The sequence below is a fragment of the Artibeus jamaicensis genome, unplaced genomic scaffold, assembly GCF_021234435.1.
Source record: "Artibeus jamaicensis isolate MK-2021 breed Jamaican fruit bat unplaced genomic scaffold, CSHL_Jam_final scaffold_1283, whole genome shotgun sequence".
In the NCBI taxonomy this organism is placed as follows: Eukaryota; Metazoa; Chordata; class Mammalia; order Chiroptera; family Phyllostomidae; genus Artibeus; species Artibeus jamaicensis.
This window is the reverse complement of record NW_026522028.1, coordinates 3,690,901-3,715,412: the sequence shown is the minus strand read 5'-3', so window position 1 is coordinate 3,715,412 and position 24,512 is coordinate 3,690,901. Positions and strand designations below refer to the sequence as shown.

Here is a 24,512-nt window from a genome sequence, read left to right as displayed (position 1 = left end):
CAGAGTTGTATTTTAAAACTCTGTATTACATTTGTTTTCCAGCATCTGCCAGGGAATACACCACACAATCCTTTCTAGATATTCGGATGAACTGCTTCACTAGAAATTAAGAAGGCATACAGCTAATCTTGGGCTTTCATTGGTTTGATTACCATTTCAACTTTAAATGGCTGTCTGATCATTAGGGGGGTTGGAACAACCAGCACTGCTCAAGGAGCAGTTGCCTTTCCTGAAAAACAAAATTGTGAAAGCAGCATAGTAAACTACAAGAGACAATCAATTCAATCTTCCACACCTCCCTGCCATAGTTTGAAATGGAGCAGATGTGCTAAAAAGCCGGTGGGAAGACGGTGAATATTTCTTAGGGCTTAAGCAGGAATGAGATCTCCAACACCTGATGGCCCAGATTTTTCAAAATGATTTATCACAGCATATAATCTACACAAGCATCCTACTCTGGAAACATTTCATATCAGAAAAGTATGAGAAACCTAAAAATACAATAAAATTAAAAGTGGAAAGTGATGGGTTTTGCTCAGAAGTTAGAGAACAGATGAAAATATGCTTTCTAGATTTTAAATGTGTTCATAGGTATGCTCAATTGAATATTCATTCCTATATGTTATACTACACCTTTATGATTTTAAATATTTGGCCGAAAATAGGAATAATAATTAAAAATTAGGATAATATGCAGTAAAGAGAATGAATGGAATTACAATAGAATGTGTCTTAACAGATCTACATTTACCTGCTTTTTTGGAATAACTAAAACTCTGTTACGTTTCCTGATGGATCAAGATGGCCCATTGAAAGAGCTTACCCCAAAAGCTACTGTCCATTAAATTGCATGCTTTGGTGGACTAAAGATAGCTGTGAATCTTTTTCACCCTCCTCCCACAGAAGAGGTGAAGTTTGTGTTCCTTCTTTTTAATATGGGTGGGCTCTGTGACTGCTTTAACTCATAGAATGTAGTAGAAGACATGTGCCATTTTCCAGGGTCTGGCATTCATGGATGGAGAATTTACACTTCCTGTCTTTCGTATCATTTACTCATGGAGCTGTCAGGTCAGAAGCTCAACTTCCCTCAGCCTACCATGCTGGAGAGCCCACCTATAGGCACTAAGTCCGTTAATTTAGGTAAGCCAGGTCTTCCAGTCATTCCTACCACAGCACTAGACATGGGAACTGAGCTGTCCTGGGTTCTCCTGGCCAACTCTCTGACAGCTGAGTACCAATGACTGATCAGAGTTGACCCAGCATGGTGTAGAAAAGTCACCCAGTTGACCCATGCTCAAAGTCATGACTCACAGAAACATAAGATACAAAAAATAACTGCTGGACTGATGGTTGCCAGAGGGAGGCTGGTTGGGGGTCTGAATGAAAAAAGATGGAAGGATTGAGAAAGAAATACAGATGGTAGGTATAAAATATTCACAGGGACATAAAGTACAGCATAGGCAATATAGTCAATAATACTGTAAATAACCACGTATGGGGCCTGGTAGGTACTGGAAATATCTGAGGGACCACTGTGTAAGGTATATGATTGTCTAACCACCATGCTGTACACCTGAAACTAATATAGAATGATACTGAGAGTCAAACGTAATTAAAGTATTAAAATAAAAAAGTTAATTTGATGTTTTAAGCAACTAAGTTTGGGCTAACTTGTTATATAGCAATACATAACAAGAACACGTGCTTACTAAGAGTGAAGTTTGATTGTTCCCATTCTTAGCTATGTAGTGACATGATATAATTATACACTATATAATTGGATGACATGAGTATAAAATAAAGAAATGTGTCCTTGCTATAAAACCTAACTAAATTTGTAGGGAAAAATCAGTAAAAGTGAGCTTAAGAGAAAAGCAAGGCCTTCCTGTGAGGGCTATTATAAAAGTATTAAAGAAATCTCCTCTCAAATTGTTTGACAGATACCTCTATGTTCTTTTCTTTAAGACTTATTTATTTTGAGAGAGAGGAAAATGAAGGGAGAAAGAAAGAGAGAGAAACATCAATGTTTGGTTGTCTCTTGCACACCCTCTACTGGGGACCTGGTCTGCAACCCAGGCATGCGCCCTGAGTGGGAATGGAACCAGCGACCTTTTAGTCTGCAGGCCAGCACTCAGTCCACTGAGCTACACCAGCCAGGGCTCTATGTTATTTCTCCTGCACAGAATCCCAAATGAATGAGTCACTATTCTTCACCCCAACCTCCCTTAATTGTATGACATACTACTACTTTCTGATGTATAAAATTCATAGTCCTCATTGTTATTCATTGAACACACCAGGCACTCTCCCACTGTACAGTGTGTTTTTGTCTAGTGGTTTATTCTACCTGTGACAACAGCCTGCAGATACCCAGGGGGCTTCAAGTGTTGCTCAAATCTACCTGCTCAATGAGATGCATCATGACACCTTCTCTCACACTGTCTTCCACGCTCTGGAACCCCTGCACTCTACTTTGAATTTTCATTGCACTTAGATGCTTCCGGTATATGACATCATTTCTTACCACACCAAACTACTACGGCCCTGATGATGTGGAATAAGAGGGCTTCCACTCTGAAGTGAACTGCAAAAGAATAGATCATTTTGAAATACCATTTTAGGACATAATATAAAAAAGTGAAAAAAAAGAAAAAGAAAACCACTAAAGCTTTATTCCAGACCATTAAACAAGAACACGAGGCCGTGTGCAAGGACAGAGACAGTGTGAGGTCAACGTGCTTTTCTGGGTTATGCTGCCCTCTGGCACGGAGTTCCAACGAGCCAAGACAAAACTTCTGTGTATTTCTCAAGGGATGGACAAAGCGCTTCTAGATGAATAGAGTCAGTTTTTTTTTCAGCTCCACTCTCCCAGGTAACCCAAAGTTATATCCGAAATACGTTATTACAAGTCACTGCAGTCAGTTAGATTTGAATGCTGGAATCAACAAGTTTAAGGCAAACAGTACACATTTCAGTTTTACTTGCATCTCTGAGCACCTCATACATTTTAGCTGCTAGTTGATTTTTTCCATAATGTGTTTTTACTGAATATTGCTCCCGATTTTTATCTTACCTAAAGGAGATGAATCCTTATATTTGATATTAAGATTCCACAATGTATTGTCTGTAAAGGACATAAAATAATTGAAAATATCCATGAAATCTGAGTGGTGAGTAGAAGATTTTATTTCTATATGGGAGACACCTAAATACTAGAGACCTAAGTCATGGTCTCCATCCTCAGGCAGCTTACGGTCTTGTGACTTAGATATAAAGCCTGTCTGGATTAAATCCTGGCTAGAATGCTTAACTTTGATCTTAAGCAAATTACTCCATTTTTATGAACCTCAATAGACCAACCCATAAAAGAAAATTGGTAAGTCTTCCCTTGTAGTGTGTATCCATTAAATAAGAAAAACCCAAAGTCACGCATGAGATATGGTCCATATTAAGACCTAACAGCATAGTGAGCTATCACTATTTTTACTTTCCTGAAATGAACTATTATCTAGAAAGAGGTGATGAGGGACAGAATGAAATTAAGAACCTCCAACTGAATATATTTTCTTTTAACAAATACCATGCTTTAAAGTTATCCAAAAAAATGAACACAATTTGGTCAAAAGTGATGGCATAGATTTGCTACACTACTCAGTACATGGTCTTTGTGTTCACATGGAATTTTAAAAAGTATTATTATTAGGCTTAGAAAACTTAAGTACGGGATTATAGGGTTATTTGTCATTCTATTTTATTTTTGAGAAAATGATAGTATCTTCTTGAGCATTACACAAGGGGATTTGATGATTTTTTTCTTCAGGAGATGCTGCATTTTATATTTAATATCTATGAGGTCTGTCCAGAAAAAGTCTAGCCATTGTTAATATAATAAGAATGGTTCACACAACATCGATGTAACCTGGCAGCCAGGGAGAGTGGACTGGAATGTGCATGTGTGAATAATGATGACTTTACTGTATTAGTCAGTACAGTGGTGGTGGTAGATGCTGTTGAGTGAGCACATGTACTGTGTGGCCATGAGTGAGCGACCCTGGCCTGCGAACCAAAGGGTTGCCAGTTTGATTCCCAGTCAGGGTACATGCCTGGATTGTAGGCCTGGTCCCTACTCAGGGACTAGGGTTGCCTGGGGTGTATGAGAGGCAACCACACATTGATGTTTCCCTCCCTCTTTTTTTCCCTCCCTTCCCTTCTAAGAAGAAGTAAATAAAATCTTTAAAAAAATGACTGAGTGAGTAGAGCAATAAATCTGCATCAAATTTTGTGTAAGCTTAAACATTTCTCCAGAGAAACTACTAGAATGATTCAGAAGGCCACAGCTATGGGCAACTGGTGATTGGCAACTTCATCACAATAACGCACTTGCTCGTGTATCACGTTTCATGCAGAGTGTTTTGGTGAAACATCAAATCACCTAGGTGACTCAGAACCCCGATAGCACAGATTTGGTGTCCTATGACTTCTGGCTTTTCCCAAAACTAAAATCACCTTTGAAAGGGAAGAGATTTCAGACCATTGATAACATTCAGAAAAATACAACAGGGCAGCTGATGGTGACTGGGAGAACTGTGTGAGGTCCAAAGGTGCCTACTTTGAAGGGGACTGAGATGTCATTGTCTATGTACAATATTTCTTATATCTGTATCTTCTTCAATAAGTGTTTCTATTTTTTATGATGTGGCTGGATACATTCTGGACATACCATATATATGTATGCATACATATTGTTAAAAAATAAATACATGCTAAATAGAGAAATGAAAATACAGAGAGAAAATATATATATATATATATTTAATACATTTACATATATATATGTATCTATATTAAATTATGTGGAAGCCCACTGAAGATTTTTATAAGTGGAATACACTAGTTACTTAGTAATTCTACATAGGAAAGAGGTTAAGTTCACACAGAGACACCACTACAATATACTGTCATAACACAAAGAAGGTATTTCTGTTAAACATATTCTTACTTTATGGTCATTTCAAAAGGTACAAGCTGCTTCATCCAGCAAACATATTACTATCATAAGTCATCAGAGAATCTACTCTCTTTTTCCCCCTCAAATATATAGTCACTTAAAGCAAATGTACAGGAAAAACATTAGCATATAGTTTAGACATGAATGACAATTAAAAAAAAACAATCTGTTAAAAAGAAGGTAGTACATCAGAAAACTGCACATTATGGCAAGGGAATAATTTGAGCAGTTTTTGAAATTAGCTCTATATTGTTTCAATGAACAAATGTAAACAGTATTGCATTCATGATGTACAGTTGATTCATATGTATACCTTTTTGGTTATAAATTACTTCTATTTTGGAAAAAAGAATATGTGGTCAAAATGACTCTATTTCCCACAAGAGACACTAACTGTTGTAATTTACTATCTTAAAGCCATATAATTTTTTAGAAAGGAGTACAATACTACAGACTCAAAAAATGTTTGAAACCATAAAAAAATAGAAAAACTTCAGTTGGCCTAATAGCAATATTCCTTAGAAAGTATTTAAAATTAATACATATGATTACAAAAACAGAAAGAAAATTGGTGTTCAAAAGATATTTGCTAAAAGCCATGTGATACGTTAGTACTCGTTTCTCTACCTTTGTTGTAACATTAAATTTAATCCATCAATAGACTACTCATCTGTAGCCTTGGTTATTTATATTCACAGGAATTTCTAAAAGGTAGCATAGGTAATTTTGTTCACTTTTAGTAGACAAAAAAGAGCTGCAGGAAGGCACAAAAACATTCACTGCTAAGTAGGTCATATAATGCACACAATGCATCTGATTGATAAGAAGAAAAAAGTGATCTCGATGCACTGCTCCTTCTGGTTAGTTTATTTCTGAAGCTCTGGAAAAAAAAAAACCAACCTTTCAGAAACATGTTCTCTTCCCTGGCTGTACTTTCCCCCCTTAGGTCTGGCTGCCAATTATACTGACTTTTCTTTGTAGGACTTTCTTTGTGTTTGTATTTGTTCCTGATAAACTGCTTAAAATAGTGTCAAAGACAAACCCATACTACAATCTGATTTTTGTTTCTAAGAAGATAATGGAGTTGCTTATATGTAGTTTGAAAGGATGTGTTTCCCAACCTTTCACTTACCACAAGCAAGTGAAAATGATGACATTCTGATTTTAAGGGATTTAATTATATATTTTTATCCATGTAAAAATTTTCATCTAATTTAACAAAATTATTAGAGACATGGCCTGATCTTATGTAATGACCTTATTCCAGAAAATCAAATAAGAAAGCAGCACTGGCCCTGACTAGTGTAGCTCAGTTGGTTGAATGTCATCCCACAAAGTGAAAAGTCACTAGTTCGATTCCCAGTCAGGGCACATGCCGGGGGTTGTGGGCCTGGTCCCCAACTGGGGGCATGTGTGAGGCAACCAAAAGATGTTGCGCTCACATATCAATGTTTCTGTCTCTCTGTATCTTTCTTGGTCCCTCCTCCTCTCTCTAAAAATGAATAAATGCAAACTGTAAAAAACCTGACTTTGATTTCTGCTTATTTTCTAAAATAAAAATTCTATAGTTTCACATATCTCTACTCTGTTTTAAGGTCAAAAACAATAATTTCCATTTTTCTACTACTTTAATGAGATTAACACCTCTCTCTGCTTTTCTCAAAAATGAATGCCCTTTATGATTTGGAGAGAAAAGACTTTGTGTTTGTTTTGTACCTTCCCCTTCAGTTGACTCAGGCTATTAATAATCTTCTCAATACCAATCTTGTTGCAATTTAGAGATGGACTATGTTTATAGCATTTCAATTCCAGATACCACCACAGGAAGCTAAGCCCTTAAAGAAATGTAGCCTCTTGGAATGAATGCTGTCCTTCAAGCCTTTGAACCTCTGTGTAACATCAATTAAAATCCGTGGTAAATTGTCCTGACTGGTGTGGCTCAGTGGATTAAGTGTTGACCTATGAACCAAAGGGTCATCGGTTAGATTCCCAGTCAGGGCACATGCTTGGCTTGTGGGCCAGGCTTCCAGTAGGGGGTGCATAAGAGGCAACCAGAGATTGATGTTTCTCTCCCTCTCTCCTTCCCTTCCCCTCTGTCTAAAAAAAAATACATTACATACAAATCTTTAAAAACAAAACAAAATCCCTGGTAATTTGCAAAGAATGATTAACTCTCAGTGGCTAGATATTTTAATATTTTTACTTGTTTCCCTTTCTATATAAAGTCTTCTGCAACATCAGGGCTTAACTGAGACAATTACAATGATAAAGTTTATAGCAAGTGCCCATTGTGTTTTGGAAAGCAAAGAATTTAGAGAAATATCAAATGAAAAAGAATCCCTTGTCATTTCTTGGACTTCAAACAACTGTCCATCTGAGCCTCAGTAGAAGAGGAGGCCATCCCTTGTCATGCTCTTTATTAAATGGAAGTTTTTTCTAACAGGCAGAAAACTTAAGAAGTACACTTCCATCACTGTCAGAGTGGGCTCTGGTGATTAAGACTTCCCATTTTCAGAAAGAGCTCCACCAGGACTCCAATATTTTAGGACTTCGATAATTCAGAAATGAAACAAAATAGGGCACTGTTTTGAATGACTTTACGTAGAACTCCCATGCATATGGCATATGCTAAACTGGGTTATAGAAGAGTTGCATTTAGCCTTTAAAAATGGCAGAGAGATTAACTGTGGAAGATAATACTTTAAAGATCATTAAAGCCACCAGCTTTTCTTCAAGGCAGGGGAAGGATGAGTATTTTCAGACTGATAAATACAAATATTATACTTTTGGTGATAGGCAACTCTCTGCGTGTTTTCATTTCTATATTTAGCACATAGATATTTTCCCCCCAGTATATCTTAATATGCCTTAATCTGTTTTTTTTAGGCCAAACTGTAAATTATCAAATGTACAACAAGAAATCCAGTGAAATGATGCACTTCTCTATGGGCAAGAAAGATATTGTGTGGGACAATCAAATGCCTTAGCAGTACTGGCCTGATCCATGAGCCAGAACTTTTGGATACCTTCAAGGAATTATTACTTCTTTTTTAAGTCTTTTCTAGGTATTACCTTAATGACATGTTATAAGATAAAAGATATATAGAAGTAATATCCAACAGAAAGGTAGCTGTGGCAGTTAAACATTTTTTATAAGTAAATTAACATTTAAATTATTCTCCATGGTACCCTGGCTGGTGTGGCCCAGTAGATTGAGCGCCAGCCTGGGAACCAAACAGTTGCCAGTTCAATTCCCAGTCAGAGCGCATGCCTGGGTTGCAGGCTAGGTTCGTATTAAAGGGCAACCACACATTGATGTTTCTCCTCTTCTCTTTCTCTGAAAATAAATAAATAAAATCTTTAAAAAAATTCCTTTCCATGGTATATTCATTTGCAGAGACTGCTGTAAAAAAGCAGGTAATTAAAACAACAGAAACTGACTCTCTCACGGTTCTGGCAGCTACAAATCCAAAATTGAGATTTTGGCCTGTTGGGATGACCATGCTCTCTGATGGCTTTAGGGGAGAACCTCTTTGTGCCTTTCTCTTAGCTGCCAATATCATGAGCAATGCTTGGCGTCTGTTGGTGTTCTATGGCTGGTCGACGCATCACTCACATCTCTGCCATTGTTTCACACATCATTCTCTCTCTGTCTCCTCTGTATCTCTTCTCCCCTTATAAGGACACTAGTCCCATTAGATGAAGGGATCAGTATAATACCACCTTAAATAGCTACTTTGGCAACAACCCTGTTTCCAGACAAGGTCACATTTTTGAAGTTCCAAGAAGGACAGAAATTCTGGAGGCACACTTTCCAACCCAGTACAAATGGTAATGCGGTCCTTGATACAATGGTTCTTATCAATCTCAATTTTCTGCTCAACCTTCCACTTACATCCAACTTAGCAGGAAAGCAAAATATATTTATCAAATAAAAAGGTGTACCTGGCCAATAAACGTAGAGAGAGGCCAAAGAGTAAATATGTATGGATTTGCTAGACAGAGAGGTCATGTTGAAGTAGAAAGCTCTGAAAGTTCACAGAAATCAAATGTAACTCATTGAGATCAAGCATCGTCATGATAATAAAATGTTATGACCTTTTGATCTCCCACAAAACGACGGCCTGTGTATTCCTGTGCTGAGCACACATGCAATGCTTGGATTTACATGCAGAATATTGTATGTCTGGTTCACATTTTAAAGGCTCTGCAGTGCATTTGTTATTTGCTTGTCTCGTGTATCCTGCAGTTGTCTAGCCTTTAAGCTTAGCTGTGTGCCAATCTGAGGAACCTGAGGGATTTAGTGAGCCTGAAAATCAGATGCCCAGCGCGGACAGCCTCATCAGAACCCTGCTGTGGCTCTGGTTTCCAGCCAAGTTCCTGCTTTGATGTTTAGTACTCATTCCCTGCCTTATACTCGAATCAGTTGTTTTCCCCTTCAGTCCTCTAGGGCCTGAGCTCCTCACCTGGAAAGAGACCTTACCAGTCCCGATTCTACCTTCCTAGACTGCCAGCCTCACCCTCCACTGGTCACATTCAGAATGAGAAGTTGTGCTATTGTGGGGGCAACTTTGCCTGCAAAGTCTCCCTGTCTACCACGGATGAAAGTGAAACTACCAAGACATGATCTGCTTGGGGAGGAGAGATGGCCAGTCCCTCAAAGGAGAAGGGCCAAGAGCCCCTTCCTCAAGGGGCTTTTACTGGGTTCGTTTGCACAAGAATACAGGTAAGGATCAAACAATAGATAGGGTTCAAAGAACTATGAGGGCTCATTCTCAGTCAGGGTCAGATAGCTAAAGAGCCATAAAACTTTGAGGAACAAACTTCTTGCTTGGACCCTTATCATTTAAACGAGAGCACTCTAAACAAAGCAGGTTTCACAGGATTTTACATATTCTTTCTTAGGCCTGATCACCCCAGATCCCACTCTATCTAGCAGGCAAAGGCCTGCACTGCCTTCCCCATCATATTTTTTTAGGCTTAAGTGGATTAGAGCTGGGAAGTGCTTCTCCCAGATGGAAATGGGGACTTGGGCTATGTCAGAAAAGCTGGGGCGGGGGAGGCAAGGGTCCATCACTCCCTCTTTGTTGCAGCCCCCCAAGTCCTTCCATGATGGCCTCCCAAGTGATTGTGTCTGGCTTAGGTTGCCCCTTCTCTGAGGGGTCTTACCCATCATAGACTAATCGACCAAGCCTTGGGGGCAGGGCATAAAGCAGAAGCAGCGTTGCTGCCAGAGACAAGCTTTATCTCCTTAGTGGCTCACATTCCAGAGGTTGCTCCTTCAGCCTCAGCTATGGGTGCCAGTTACAATTCCTGAAACCAGGAAGAGTGGTCCCCAATAGTGCTATAACAGATAACTGACACTTGGCTCTATTTATTCATGCTACCCATCACCCCAAAGCCCAAAGTTCTCATCAACCTCTCTCAAATATGAGATAGACCTGCCCATTATCTGTTAGAAAACACATCTGCTGGTGACCAAAGCAACATAACCCCCCACCCTCAACACACAGCTGCTCAAACCTGGTATCCCAAAACCCTGATGAATTGACCTACCCTGGTCTATTCAGTTTCTAGAACCCAGTCATCATTCACTCATTCTGTGCATAAACCAAACTCCACTGAAATCACACTCATTGGCTCAGGACTGTCATTTCTCAATCAAACTGATGTCTGAAATGTCAGATGAATCACAGTATATCACTTGAGTGATCAGGACAACATTCTCCCTTATATTTAGGAGATGAATTATCTACTTATGTCAACGTTTTAAAATACTGCAGGAAGCAAGTGGCAACAGTATGTAAATGAATGACAAATTTACCACTTTAATATTCCAGGCATGTAAAATACAGAAGTCACTTTTCCAATAAAGCTCACTCTTCAATAATTTATTATAACCACCTAAATTGACAGTTATCATCCACTAAGCACCCACCACATATGAAACATTTTATAAATATTGTCTCATATGTTTATGACACTATTGTTATTCCCACTTCACATATACAGGCTTGGTGAGGTTCTGTATGTCTTTCAACACTACATTGAAAAATGTCTGAGTTTCTCATTCCAAATAAGCAGCACCTTATTGGTTGCTACAGACAGAATGTTTGTATCCCTCCAGCCTGCATCTATTGAAACCTAATCCTTACACGATTGTGTTCGGAGGTGGGGCCTTTGAGAGGTAAGTAGGTCGAGAGGGCAGAGACTTTATGAGTGGGATTAGTGATAATTGACCCTAGTGAGCTCTCCACCCTTTCTACCACATGAGGAGCCTAAGACAACACAGCTGTCTGTGAACCAGGAAGCAGGGCCTCATTAGACACTGAATCAGCCGTAACCTTAACCTTGGAGTTCCCAGCCTCCAGAACTGTGAGAAATAAGGCTCTGTTCTTTTAAGCCACTCAATCTATGATATTTTGTTATAAGGACTCGAATGGACCAAGGGCAGGCAGACATTAGCTCTGCCTCCCTGCCACCTGTTCTGTACTGCAGTTTTACATGACAGTTTAAAAAAACAAAATCAACTTTTAAAGATTTTTAAAATTTATTTTTACAGAGGGGGCTGGGGAGAGGGAGAAACACCAAGGTGTGGTTGCCTCTCCAGTGCCCCCTAACTGGGGACCTGGCCCAACACCCAGGCATGAGCCCTGACTGGGAATTGAACCGGTGACCTTTTGGTTCATAGACTGGCACTCAATACACTGAGCCACACCAACCAGGGCAGAAAAATAAAATCAACTTTTTACTGATATAGCTTTACACTTCTCGCTTTTAACTTCCCAGCTTCCATTCTTATTTCTGAGAGCAATGATGAGTGTGACCAACAATGGCCTCAAGCCCACCACTAGGTACTTAGGGGCAGGCCTGCAAAAGCAGGGACTCCACAGTGTGAAATTTCCTCCAGCAGCCCTACTATGGGGAGACTTAGAGCACTAGCTACTCAGACTTTCATGTTAACTTAACATTTCCTCTCAGGCCCTCTTTGGGCTGACCTGGTTAGTGCCTCTGACTTCCATGTTTTACACTCTATATTCTCAACTTTAAATTCCATATTAAAACCTTATTATTGCCATACCCATTGACATGTGTTTTATGTTTTGATTGAACCATTCATTTCACATGGCTGAAATTTTTTTTAACTTCTACATATGTCACCTTCATGATCTTTTTTGATGAAACATCATTAACAGTGACAATGACAAGCCCACATCTAGACTCTATGGCACCTTTGGAGAATTAGAGAAAAGGGGATAAAACCCTTGTCCAAAGCATCATTGGCAAATATGGTCTACCATATAGTTGGTTCCCTTTTCATTTTGCTGATTTTTTTCTTTAGTTGTGCAGAAGCTTTTTATTTTGATGAAATCCAATTTGTTTATTCTTTCCTTTATATCCCTTGCTTTAAGGGACATATCAGTAAAAATGTTGCTGCATGAAATATGAGATTTTCCTACCAATATTTTCCTCTAGGACTTTTATGGTGTCACGACTTATATATAAGTCTTTTATCCATCTTGAATTTATTTTGGTGTATGGCGTAAGTTGGTGGTAGAGTTTCATTTTTTTGCATCTAGCTGTCCAGCTCTCCCAACACCATTTGTTGAAGAGGCTATTTTTACTTTATTTTATGCTTCTTCCCCCTTTGTCAAATATTAATTGACCATAGAGACTTGGGTTTATTTCTGGCCTATATATTCTGTTCCATTGATCTATGTGTCTGTTCTTATGTCAATACCAAGCTGATTGACATAAGATTACAAACATGTAAAGAACTCATACAACTCCACTCTAGGAAGACAAACACTCTAATTAAAAAATGGGCAAAGGACCTGAATGGACACCTCTCTAAGTAGGACATACAGAGGGCCCAGAGACATACGAAAGGATGCTCAGCATCACCAGCCATCAGAGAGATGTCAAATAAAACCACAGTGAGATACCACTTCATACCAGTCAGAACGGCCATCATAAATAAAGCAACAAACAAGTGCTAGAGAGGTTGTGGGGAAAAGGGAACCCTAATCCATTGTTGGTGGGATTGCAGACTGGTATAACCACTGTGAAAAGCAGTATGGAATTTTCCCAGAAAACTAAAAATGGACCTGCCTTTTGACCCAGCAATTCCACTGCTGGATTATAGCCTAAGAATCCTGAAACACCAATTCAAAACAACCTATGCACCCCAATGTTCAGAAGCACAATTTATAATAGCCAAGTTCTGGAAGCAAATGAAGTCCCCATCAGTTAATGAGTGGGTCAAAAAACTGTGGTACTATTATTTCTCCCACTTTATAGAACAGTCCATTGAGGGACCAAGAGGTTAAGTAACTTGTCCAAACTCATATGCTTGGGGATAATAAAATTGTTTGCTATTTATGATTACCTATTTTACACATAACCCTTTATATTCATTATCTCATATTAGTTTAGTAAGCAGAGAGTAATATATTTATCACTTTATCATTAAGAAATCTGAGGTTGAGAAGATTAACAAGACAAGCATGCTTACATGACTAATGAGTGACAACCAGAATTCAAGCTATTCTCAAAACACGTATCCCTCCCACAACACCCTTTAATCTCCCATGGCTAGACCATACAATTCCTCCTCCTTCCTGTCTCACCAAACCTATCCAGGACTCTATGTCTACTATTATATGCCCAAGCACGGAGGGAGTTTATCTGACAAGGCTTTGATATTTATTCCTTTTCTGTAATTTTTACCAAGGTATCATCCTTTGCTTCCTTACTCAACAACATTTAACTTACTCCTAGAATTCTTCTTACACTGCCCTCAAGTTGTTCAGGTACTAAGTTATTTTCCAAATTTCCAAAATTCGTATTTCCAAAATGAATTTTCACAGTTCTCAGCTCATCATGGAGAAATCAGAGCTGGAAATGGGCCTGGGCATACCAAGTCCTTGGGCGGGATGTGTGGAAGTGAGTGATTCGGGGGAATAAGAGGTAAATAGAAAGGGAAGTTGTTGAGGGTATAGCAACTCCTGGAAAAACATTGTTTTAGAGCACAGGTGGCAAACACAAGGCCCAGGGGCCAAATCCGGCCCTCTGCCTTGTTTTATCTGGCCTGGCACCTTATTTCTAACCGAGGGCAGGCCCAACCTCTGGCTTCACAGTTAAGGAGTAGTTACATTTACACAGTCCTAAAGCTACATTTGGCCCTTTGAAGGCAACCATGAGGCTGATGTGGCCCCCTGGGTAAAAATGAGTCTGACACCCCTGTTTTAGAGTCTGACAGTAGGAGTTTAAATCCCACGGCTACAGCTACTGGATTTGTGACTTATAAGTTGCAAAATTTCAGCCTTACAATCCTGTTTGATAAAAGATAGATTAAAAAAACCCCTTCCTATCACACAAGGTTTTATAGAAAGTCCAATATGATAACTGTAAAAATGCTTTGTAATTATGAAGTGCCATTCAAATATCAAATGCCATTGTAATAATTAGTTTGTGATTAAATGATTAGAGAGCTTGGCTGTCAAGAATGTATTGAAATCAATGCAATAAAGTGTTTACAGTACAGTGGAGACATGATTCAAATATGTGTGAGGAATAGTTACCTTGCAGGATACTTTGAAAAGGGAAGAAAGGTGTAGTGAGAAAATGGAGATGCAATCCTAGATTAGGATAATATCAATTAGAATATGAAGAAAGGGAATAGATGTAGCAAGTCAAATGTGGAACTGACAAGAAAAGGAAGGAAGAATATTTGAAACTGACTGAAAGATTTTGGAGCTGAGGGACTGAAGAGTCAGGACACCATAGTTAGAATAGTGGGAGCAAATCTGGAGAAAAAAAAATCAGGAATCAGAAAACGAACAAACAAACATTGTTTGCTTCTGAATATTTTTAGAGCCATGACTGAAAAGACGCAGGGCATTATTCTATGTTGAATAAATCTAAGTCACTTAGCCCTCTGTTTTTAGGCTGCTTTTTGGCACTTTCAAATTCTCACTCCTTTAACTTTCTGTAAATTTTTCACAGCTTATATGTCATATGTTTGTGCTCCAAAAACTTTTAGTACCATAATAGTAAGTTTTACTGCTCCTGAGAATGACCTACAATATGTGGTTATTATTTGTTGTGTTAGTCTGGCAATAGTATAAACTAGTGATTGTGTGACATTTTAAAAATATCTCTAATAAACTGAATGAAAGTCCAATTCTGCTGGAACTCTGCAGTGCACAGAAGGCAGCAGATGTTTCCATCTTCCCTGGGCTGCACTTAATATACATTCAAAAATATACAATTTTAAAGGAACCCATAACATTTCTATCTTTCCAGAAAACTTTGTGATATGTCAGACCAGTAACAGAAAAATGATGGAATAAGATCATCATAGAACAGATGATGTTTAAAAAGCCCTCTTCCAAAAAAGAGGCCATTTAAAAGTACATACCAATTTTAGGAGAAATGTCCTAAGGACTGCATTGCCCCACCCCCTAATTTGTAATGAGAAGGGGATCATGTAACTTAAAGACCGATGTAGGGAAAGTTAAAAGAAAAGTTCTTCAAAGTAAAAACATTCTTAACTTCCAAAGTACAAAGTGCAAATCGACCCACTCGTGTGTTTTCCAAGATAAAAACTGAGAAAGTTGTTGTCAAGTTCTCATGAGCCTCTGCTACCCACAGCCAATCTGTTGCTACATGTTGTGAGTTCTTTTTTGTTGTATTGCATATCTTAATAACTTTTTTCTTTATTTGCCAAAACGAAACCCATATGCTTCCCTCCCCGACACACGGTTCTCCAGCAAAGACTGTTTCCAGTATTCCTGCTTATTTTTACATATTGAACTTTCATACGACAATTCAAAAGTCACATTGCCTCCTGAAAAAGTCTCAAAAAGTCACATTGTCTAACAAACTGTTAGAAAACAAGGCTGATTCAGGCCCTTAAAGATTGTTAAAAGTAGTTAAGTTAGGACAGAATACTCCACACCCACAAAAATGCTCAGTCTATGCACAAAGAAATTTTTTCACAAAAGTAGCAAAAGACATGTGCAGAATTAATTTGCAGCTGCCAGAAAAAAAATGCTTATCCTGTTTTTAAAAGACTTCATTATTGAGAGAGGGGAAGGGAGGAAGAAAGGGAGAGAAACATCAATGCGTGGTGACCTCTTGTGCGCCCCCTACTGGGGACCTGGCCCGCAACCCAGGCATGTGGCCTGACTGGGAATAGAACTGGTGACCCTTTGGTTTGCAGGGCAGTACTCAGTCCACTGAGCCACACCTGCCAGGGCCTTATTCTGAATTTTAAAAAACCTAATCAATTCTAAGCTCTAAACTATCTGTGGCAAATTTGTAATTTAAGTTTCATTTACTTGGTAAAGATAGGACTTCCGCTGAAATCTTTATCCTTTACCAATTTTGAGATTGACCTTTAGATAATTGATAATAAGTATGCATGATAAAAACCTAGTGATACAGTAGTTCATAAGCCAGCCTCCCCCCTGCTTATTTTCTGAAAACCAATAAGCAGAGTTATAGAAGTATCATATATCTATAATTTAGAGGTATACACTCTTTTTTAGGGGTACTTATCACTGTACTATTTTCACAGAATACTTTTATCAGGTGTCAAAAATAAAGTGGATTAGATCAGAAGATAAAAGGCTCAATGAACAATTTACAGGGCTGAAATGCAAACCTAACGTGCTGAACTGTTCTCACAACAGGGTCCACAGACGCTCGGCAATCCTGCCCTTTTTTGTCTCCTGCGCTGACAGCAAAGCTTGGCTAATACATCACTGCATTCGCCTACTGAGTCCAGATGGGCCCTTCTCAACAGTTCAGCCCCAGAAGATACTACCAATTAATTAGAGTTGGCACTTGAGGTTACTCTTTGTTTTACTTTTTTCCCTTTTGGCACCCAGACCTTGCTAAATGAAAAACATATTAAATATCTCTTTAATGTGGTATTAGGACATTTTGAGAAGTGACTGCTTAAATTGGCCAATTGTGGGCTCAAAGGGAATGAAGCTCAGGAATTAAATTTACATTTGGTTAGAAATGTATAGTTTCTTGCTTCCTCCTAATGAACTCACTGGATTTGATAAGTCATTCTCAAGACAGCATGTCCTTAGCATCCAGGCAGACCCACAGAACTTCTGTTCTTCCTCCTACAAGTCAGTTTGGGTTTCAGCATTCCATGAGAAAAGTCACAAATTATCTTTCTGGAATACGAGTTCATAATTGGAAGTGTGACTAACAAGTGAGGGGGAAAATGCCTTCAACTTCTGCAACAGAAACAGATCACCTTGGATGTCTGTCTATTTTCAGAACAAGAACATCCATCAAATACTATTTTGGGGGTCTGAGAAAATGCTAGCCCACTCCTTGTAGCATTTTTGATGATACGTATCTATCTTTAGTAAGTATGACTCATAACTAATAAGTAAACAATAAATAATACCAACTATCCCACCTGAATTAGAGATACATTTAGAATATAAACAAGAGAAGGAAGTATGAAGAAAATGCATGTAGAGAAAGGTAAAGAATCGAGTTGGGGAATGAAATATTCCTCAACTGAGAGACAATACAGGATCACAATCCATCTATATTGTTTTAAACCTCATTTACTATAGATATTTATTAAAAAACATGCTAAAAAACTACCAGAGTACAGTATGGAGACAATAGTTAATAATGCTGTATTTATAAATGAAAGTTGCTGAGAATAGACATTAAAAGTTCTCATCACAAGGAAAAATATGTTGGAACTCCTTATGGTGATAGATAATAATTAGACTTGCTGTGGTGAGTATTTTGCCTTATATGCAAATATTGAATCATTATGTTGTGCACCTGAAAATAACATAATGTTGTACAAGATCTGCCCAGAAAGTACCCAGCCATGTTTTATGAAAAATATAGGCATTTGTTGAAGAAGATACAAGAGGCATGAAACACTGGCACGATGATGCCTGAGTCTCCTTCCAAGTAGGTATCTTGGGACCTCACACAGGTCTCCCAGTCTCCAGCAGCTGCCCGTCATATTTTCCTGAATCTCATAGACGGTCTGTACTCTCTTCCCTTTCAAAGGTGATTTTAATTTTGGAAAAAGCCAGAAGTCACAGGGCACCAAATCTGGGTGGTAGGGGGTCTGAGTCACCTGGGTGATTTGATATTTCACCAAAAAACTCTGCATGAGACCTGATGCATGAGCAGGCGCATTATCATGATGAAGCTGTCAATCACCAGTTGCCCATAGCTGTGGCCTTCTGAATCACACAGATAGTTTCCATGGAGGAATGTTCAAGCTTAATGCAAAATGTGATGCAGATTCATTGCTCTACTCGCTCAGTCATTTTGAATGCGATGGCCACACAGTACACATGCTCACTCAACAGCATCTACCAACGCCCACTGACTAGTACAGTGAAGTCGTCATTGATTACACATGTGCATCCCAGCCCACTCTCCTCAGCTGTCAGGTTACATAGCCTTCACACTAACTATTCTTGTTATATTAATAATGGCTAGACTTTTTTCTGGACAGACCTCATATATCTCAATAAAGACATAAAATAGGTACCAAAGCAAAATGAACAGTGAAGGAATAAGAAAAGAAAAGATTTTATAATTAGCATGGTTGTTCCATGCATAGAAAATAGAATAAAGGTGGTCACAGCAAAAGAAGGAAACGAAAGCACCAAGGAAAAAGAGTGATGAAAGGAAAACAAATAAGACAGGATGATATGGTGTGAAAACACAAACCAAAAAGGCTGTAGTAGCATTGCAGAAATTGAGGGTGAAATAAACTCTGAAAGTTGGATGTATAGGAAGAAAGGATGGTAACTGAAAGTGATTAATGGTGTTTGAGCAACAGAATAGGAGACTAAAGGGCAGCCTTCTGAACTGTTGGAAGGGATGATGGAGGACGGAAAGGCACTTAGCGTGGAGATTGGGAGATGGTGAAGATACAGGGCAAGAGACACCTCTGCAGTGCACTCCAGATTTTAAAACTGTGATGGAGTGATTGATATACATGAGACAGCAGTGTGGATGTTAGAAGGAACCGAATCTTTACATTATTATTATCAGTCATCACTGAGAAAGGGAAAGGAAGATGTAACAGGAAAGATACATTTTCAGGACATTAAAAATGAAACAGGATATATGAGAAGTGAGAGATTAACAGAGGATATTTCTTTTAAAAATTGAGGTAAATTTGGAACTATTTCCCTTTATAAATAGTAAGAAGTCACTCTTAAAGTACATTAAAACTTCTAATAAAACAATGCAGCATTAATTCTTCTATATGACTTCAAAAAAGAAAATACTCAAATTCTAGATTTTGAAAACATGGATTTATTCTGATTTATGAAATTTTCAGGTCACTAGTTTATTAAAATTTTCAGTGAATTTACTTCCCATCTTCTCAGGTATTATGGAATATGTATCTACAAAAGTGTGTTCTGTGGTTTGTACATTCATGTTTGTTTATTTTATTTATTTTTGAATTTTTATTAGAGCTTATTTGAGCCAAACTAAGGACATATGCTAGGGAGCAAGATATCACAAGATTTCAAATGCTCCCCATTTATGTCTCTTTTAAATACATTGCCCTTTTCAACGCTTTCTCATCTTTTCATTTGAAATGTACAATAGTGCAAAGTTTGAAACATAACTCTTTGCTGACAGTCTTTGCAGAAAGTAGCCATGGTTTCTTGCTTCAACAGTGCTTAAAAGGAGCCCAGTGCTCGACCCCATCCCAAGCAACCACCCAGATCCATCCTGCTGCCTTCTCACAGTGACTTCAGATCAACTCAAGGTCCCCTGCCACCACTCCAGTGTTGTGAAGCCCCCATCCTCAGCCACGTATCCTGAAGGCCACGTCCACCTTGCAGGTGCGCCAAAACTGCCACCAGGATGCAGAGGCCGTCATTAGTTGTCAGATCAACCTGGAGCTCTATACTTCCTATGTCGACCTGTCCACATCTTACTACTTAGATGCAGACATGTGGCTTTGAAGAAATTTTCCCAGTATTTTCTTCACCCACCTCATGAGGAGAGGGAACATGCTGAGAAACTGATGAAGCTGCAGAATCAACGAGATGGCCAAATTTTCCTTCAGGATATCAAGTAATCAGACAGTGATGACTGGGAGATCAGGCTGAATGCAATCAAGTGTGCAGTGCACTTGGCAAAAAGTGTGGATCAGTCACTACTGGACTTGCACAAAATGGCCACTGAAAAAAATGACCCTCATGGGTGTGACTTCATTGAGCTCAGTACCTGGATGAGCAGGTGAAATGCATCAAAGAGTCAGGTGACCATGTAACTAGCCTGTGCAGGTTGGGGGCCCCGGAATCTGGCACAGCAGAGGATCTCTTTGACAAGCATGCTCTGGGGGACAGTACAAAGAGCTCAGCCTTAGGCTGCCTTCCCATGACCATGGGAGCTGGGGTGAGACTTCCCTCATCACCAAAAGCAGTGTGTGCTTGTTGGAGTTACCTTTACCTTTCCTATAACTTGTACCAAATCACCCACTTATATCCTTCATTTGTACCATTTCTTCAAATAAAGTAATTTGGTAAGCCTCCCCAAAAACCTCTTTGCTGGGCTTTATCATTGTATTTATTGTATTGTATTTGTTAATTTAATACACACAACTAAAAATAAAGTATATATATACACACACATATATATATACATATATATATGTGTGTGTGTGTGTATATATACACATATTCATTGGGTGAACTCAGACAAGTCACTGAATCTGTCTAGGCTGCCTTTTACTATTCCATCAAATAAAAGGATTAGTTTCTAGGCAAAGAAATTAAGAATGCTATTAATGGAATATTAGTATTGCAGAACAAAGGGGCCAAGGGTGATATACTATTACTGAAAGGACCCCCTACTGGGCTTGATTGTCTGCTGCCCAATAGGAAAGATGTCTCTCAATACCAGAGATTAGTGAAAAGGAAAGGAAATGTTTATTTAATGCTATACAGACTTAAAAGTAGTGACCTAATGTCTTCATTAAAATATCAGAAAGTGCTTTAGGATACTCAAAGATGCCCACAGCACTTCCTTCTCCCCCTGCCCTAATCTGGGGTACTGTAACTCAGGAAAAGAAGTACACATCTGTGTTTTGGGCCGCTGGAACCGTTGGCTGTCTCACCATCCAGGCAGGATCTCTAATTAATCCAAAGTCATGTGGCACCTTCTCATGGTCCACTGGCAACAGTTCTTTCACCCTTCTTCCAGGCAAAGTCTCTCCTGCTTCCCAGACCATGTAGCCAAAGAGAGCACCCCAAAGCTGCATGGTCTTCTTCTACCAAAGCTGCAGGGGTCCCCACTCTGGCCAAAATGGCATGGTTCTTCTCTCCACCAGAACTGCGGGGGTCTGCACTCTGGCCAAACCACGTGGATCTCTTTTCCTGGCAAAGCCAAGAGGGGGTCCCCACCCTGGCAAAGCCACATGGCTTGCTCCTTCACATGGCTGCAGGGGTCCCCACTCTGCCAGAAGTGCATGATTGACTTTCTCCCCAATGGCTACCAAGTATGGGTTTAAATCCCCCCACCAATCTTTCTCTGCAGCCCCATTTCCGACTCCTACCACAATCGGCTACACTGCCAGCAATCCCACATCCTTCCAGCTTTACTGGGCTGCCATAGTGAGTCTCAGCAGGTGTAGCCCCAAGGTGTGGAGCCAATCATCTCCAAGCTCTCACACAGGTGCTGTAAACAGGGGGGGTTGCCTTCCAGTTACATCTTGGGTGGAAGTCACTCCCTTCTCCCTGGCTCAAAGCATGGCCACAGCTATTCAACATATCTATGAAACCAGTTAAAAGCTATAGATATGTTAAATGACCATGCCAGAGGTTAGCTGCAAAGCTGTTGCTATGCAAAACAGTTCTCAATGGCCCTACTCCATTTATCCCTCCCCCCAACTCGCAACTGTTGGGGAAAGGGGTTAGGACATCTTATATGTCTTTCTAATATTTCCTAGACACCTTGAGTTCTGGGCCCCATTCCAAATCCCTATTTGGGGCCCCCCTCTTGGCTGCACCCTGTATCATTAGCACATTGGAAAGTGATTTCGAGAAGAAAAAGCACCATCAACATGTATCCATTATTCACTGATCTGCTTATCCATTCCACTGATGAAGGACCCACTATGGACCAGGTATCACCATGGTTCAGGGATTGCATGTGCGAATGAGACTAATATCACCACTGCCTTCCTCTCAGGTACTTGCATTACTAACAAATGACATATTTCTGAGAGGGCTTGAGCTTTTTCACTGTGGTAGCAAACAAGGTGTAAATGTTTTCTCCTGCAGGACATTAAAAACATGATGATGAAATTGCTTTTCTGTTGTTATTCTTCTATGGCTTTTAAAGTAAATAAAATAACTTAATTTCAGATCTTCTTCATTGAGCAGCTTTGGGGAGTACCACTGACATTGAGTATAACAGAAATGGAGTTTCCTTGAATTTGCATGCTCAGTAATACTGTTCCAATCGATATTCTTCAATTTGGTAATTAATACTGGAAAATATTCTCAACTTTATATTTTAAAACAAATTTAGACTTACAGGAAAGTTGAAGAAATTGAATCCCATATCCTCATGGATCCTTCATCCAGAAACATTTTTTTAACTTCATCTAGAAGACAATTTCTCTTTTGTCTCTATTGTAGGGACAAATTTCCACTCAGAAGAACGACCATATTATGAAAAAATGTTTCAATGTGCTTGGCATACACAAATTATTTTGGGATGAAATTGGAGTAGAGTCAAGTAAGATTGCTTAATTATTATACAGGTGTGGGCAAAAGTAGGTTTACAGTTGTTAGCATGTGAAACACACACTTAATAAAGCTGTCATAGGAATCATAACCTGAGTGCCTTTTCCATCGGAACAACTCTGGACCCTCTTTTGTCCAACCTTATATTTATCTTCAAGCATGGAGGACCAAAAATTCTCGTAGAAGAACCATGTATAGAAATAGCAGGGCCAAATAATTGAACTTGGAAATAAGATGACTGACTCAGTGTTGGCTTTTATTTACCACTTACAAGTGGGGTGACCTTGAACATGTTCAACTTATCATCTAGTGTCTTGATTCCTCTGTAAAGTGAGAATAACATTGTGTATCTTTTAAAGGTTGTTTGAGGATTAAATGAGTTAATATTTACAAGAATTTAGGACAGTTTCTGGCACAAAGGAAGCACCAATTATGGCTTGATATAAATAATTGGACAGGCAAATAAATGGAACTCATTCTGTTTTGTAATGTAAGACCATGGCTATACTTAAACTTTAAAATAATGAGAAAGACCGGTAGAAGGGAAAAGGAGCATGTTTATGTGTGTACATAGGTATGTAAATATTTTCTCTGTAAGTTTTCAGGGTCCCCTACACTGTAGTGAAGTGAAATTGATTAAGCCAGGTGGATGGTTAAAGGCAAACATACATATGACGTGGCAGTTGCTGTCAAAATACTATTGGACAAAACTACAAAAAACTTTATTCACTGAGTCTTTTTTAATGTGAGAAGGAATTTAGGGGCCCTACAACATTAAATTTTGACCTTCATTTCTCACTTTATGGTTCTGTAGAGGACTCACATGTTTGGCTGATCATTGGGTCAGAAGCCCATGCTCTGAATGTTCGATTTGAAATTGAACCCTAGAAAATTCTTGATATGTAGCTTATTCTTATCAACTAGAATTAAAGTAACTGAGGTCTTATGATCCATTTCAATTGACCATATTCGGAGACATCACGGTAAAGGACACATGTCGGAGAGGTACAAACTACAGGAATCCTCTTGAGGGATGCTAAAGAGGTCAGTGAAAGCCAGAAGAGAACTATGAAATACCAGGAAGTAGATGAGGGAAAAGAATCAAAATTGCTGAAAAAGTTATAAAACCAAACATCATACACTGAGATGTACTGATAACACCTTCAATGTGACGGGGTTGGTCAGCATTACTGATGGAAAGAAACTGTTGAGGGTAATGGAGACAAAATCAATGGCAAGGCATGAAGGTAGATCCTAAGTGAAATATAATCAATTTCAGGGCTGAGGGTTTCAAATAAAAAGCAGTGGACAAAAGGGGTTTGTTATTATATAAACACCAAAACTGGCGAAGAACCCAGAAATGCCGGAATCTTCTTTGAATTTCTAAATAACATGGATTCCTCTCAACTCTGTATAAGACATATTTTTTCAGTCTCTATTGATTCTCTTGCATTCATAAAAAGGCCTTTGAACATTTGTTTTTCATTCGATCCACCTTTAACATTGCTGGAGCCTCCTAATTACATAAGTACTTATATTATCTAGTGACCAGAGAAAGCAAATCACCATTCATATCATTTCGACTGAACTTGAGCATGCTTAAAGCTCGAGCAGAATTCTAAATGCCATACATTTACAAAAATCAATGGCAAGAAAATGTAACTGTCAAGAAAACTGCTTTAGTTACTATTTACGGGAGTAAATTTATTGGCCAC

At 38.9% G+C, this 24,512-nt stretch overlaps 1 protein-coding gene and 1 pseudogene across 3 annotated transcripts in view; one reads left to right on the top strand and one right to left on the bottom strand.

Annotated features, from left to right (window-relative positions):
- The window catches only part of DMD (dystrophin), a 1,990,869-nt gene that overhangs the window by 1,918,883 nt on the left and 47,474 nt on the right, over window positions 1–24,512 (bottom strand). The gene's annotated exons all lie outside the window — the stretch shown is intronic.
- Window positions 1,056–23,018, top strand: LOC119035624 (ferritin heavy chain-like; annotated as a pseudogene).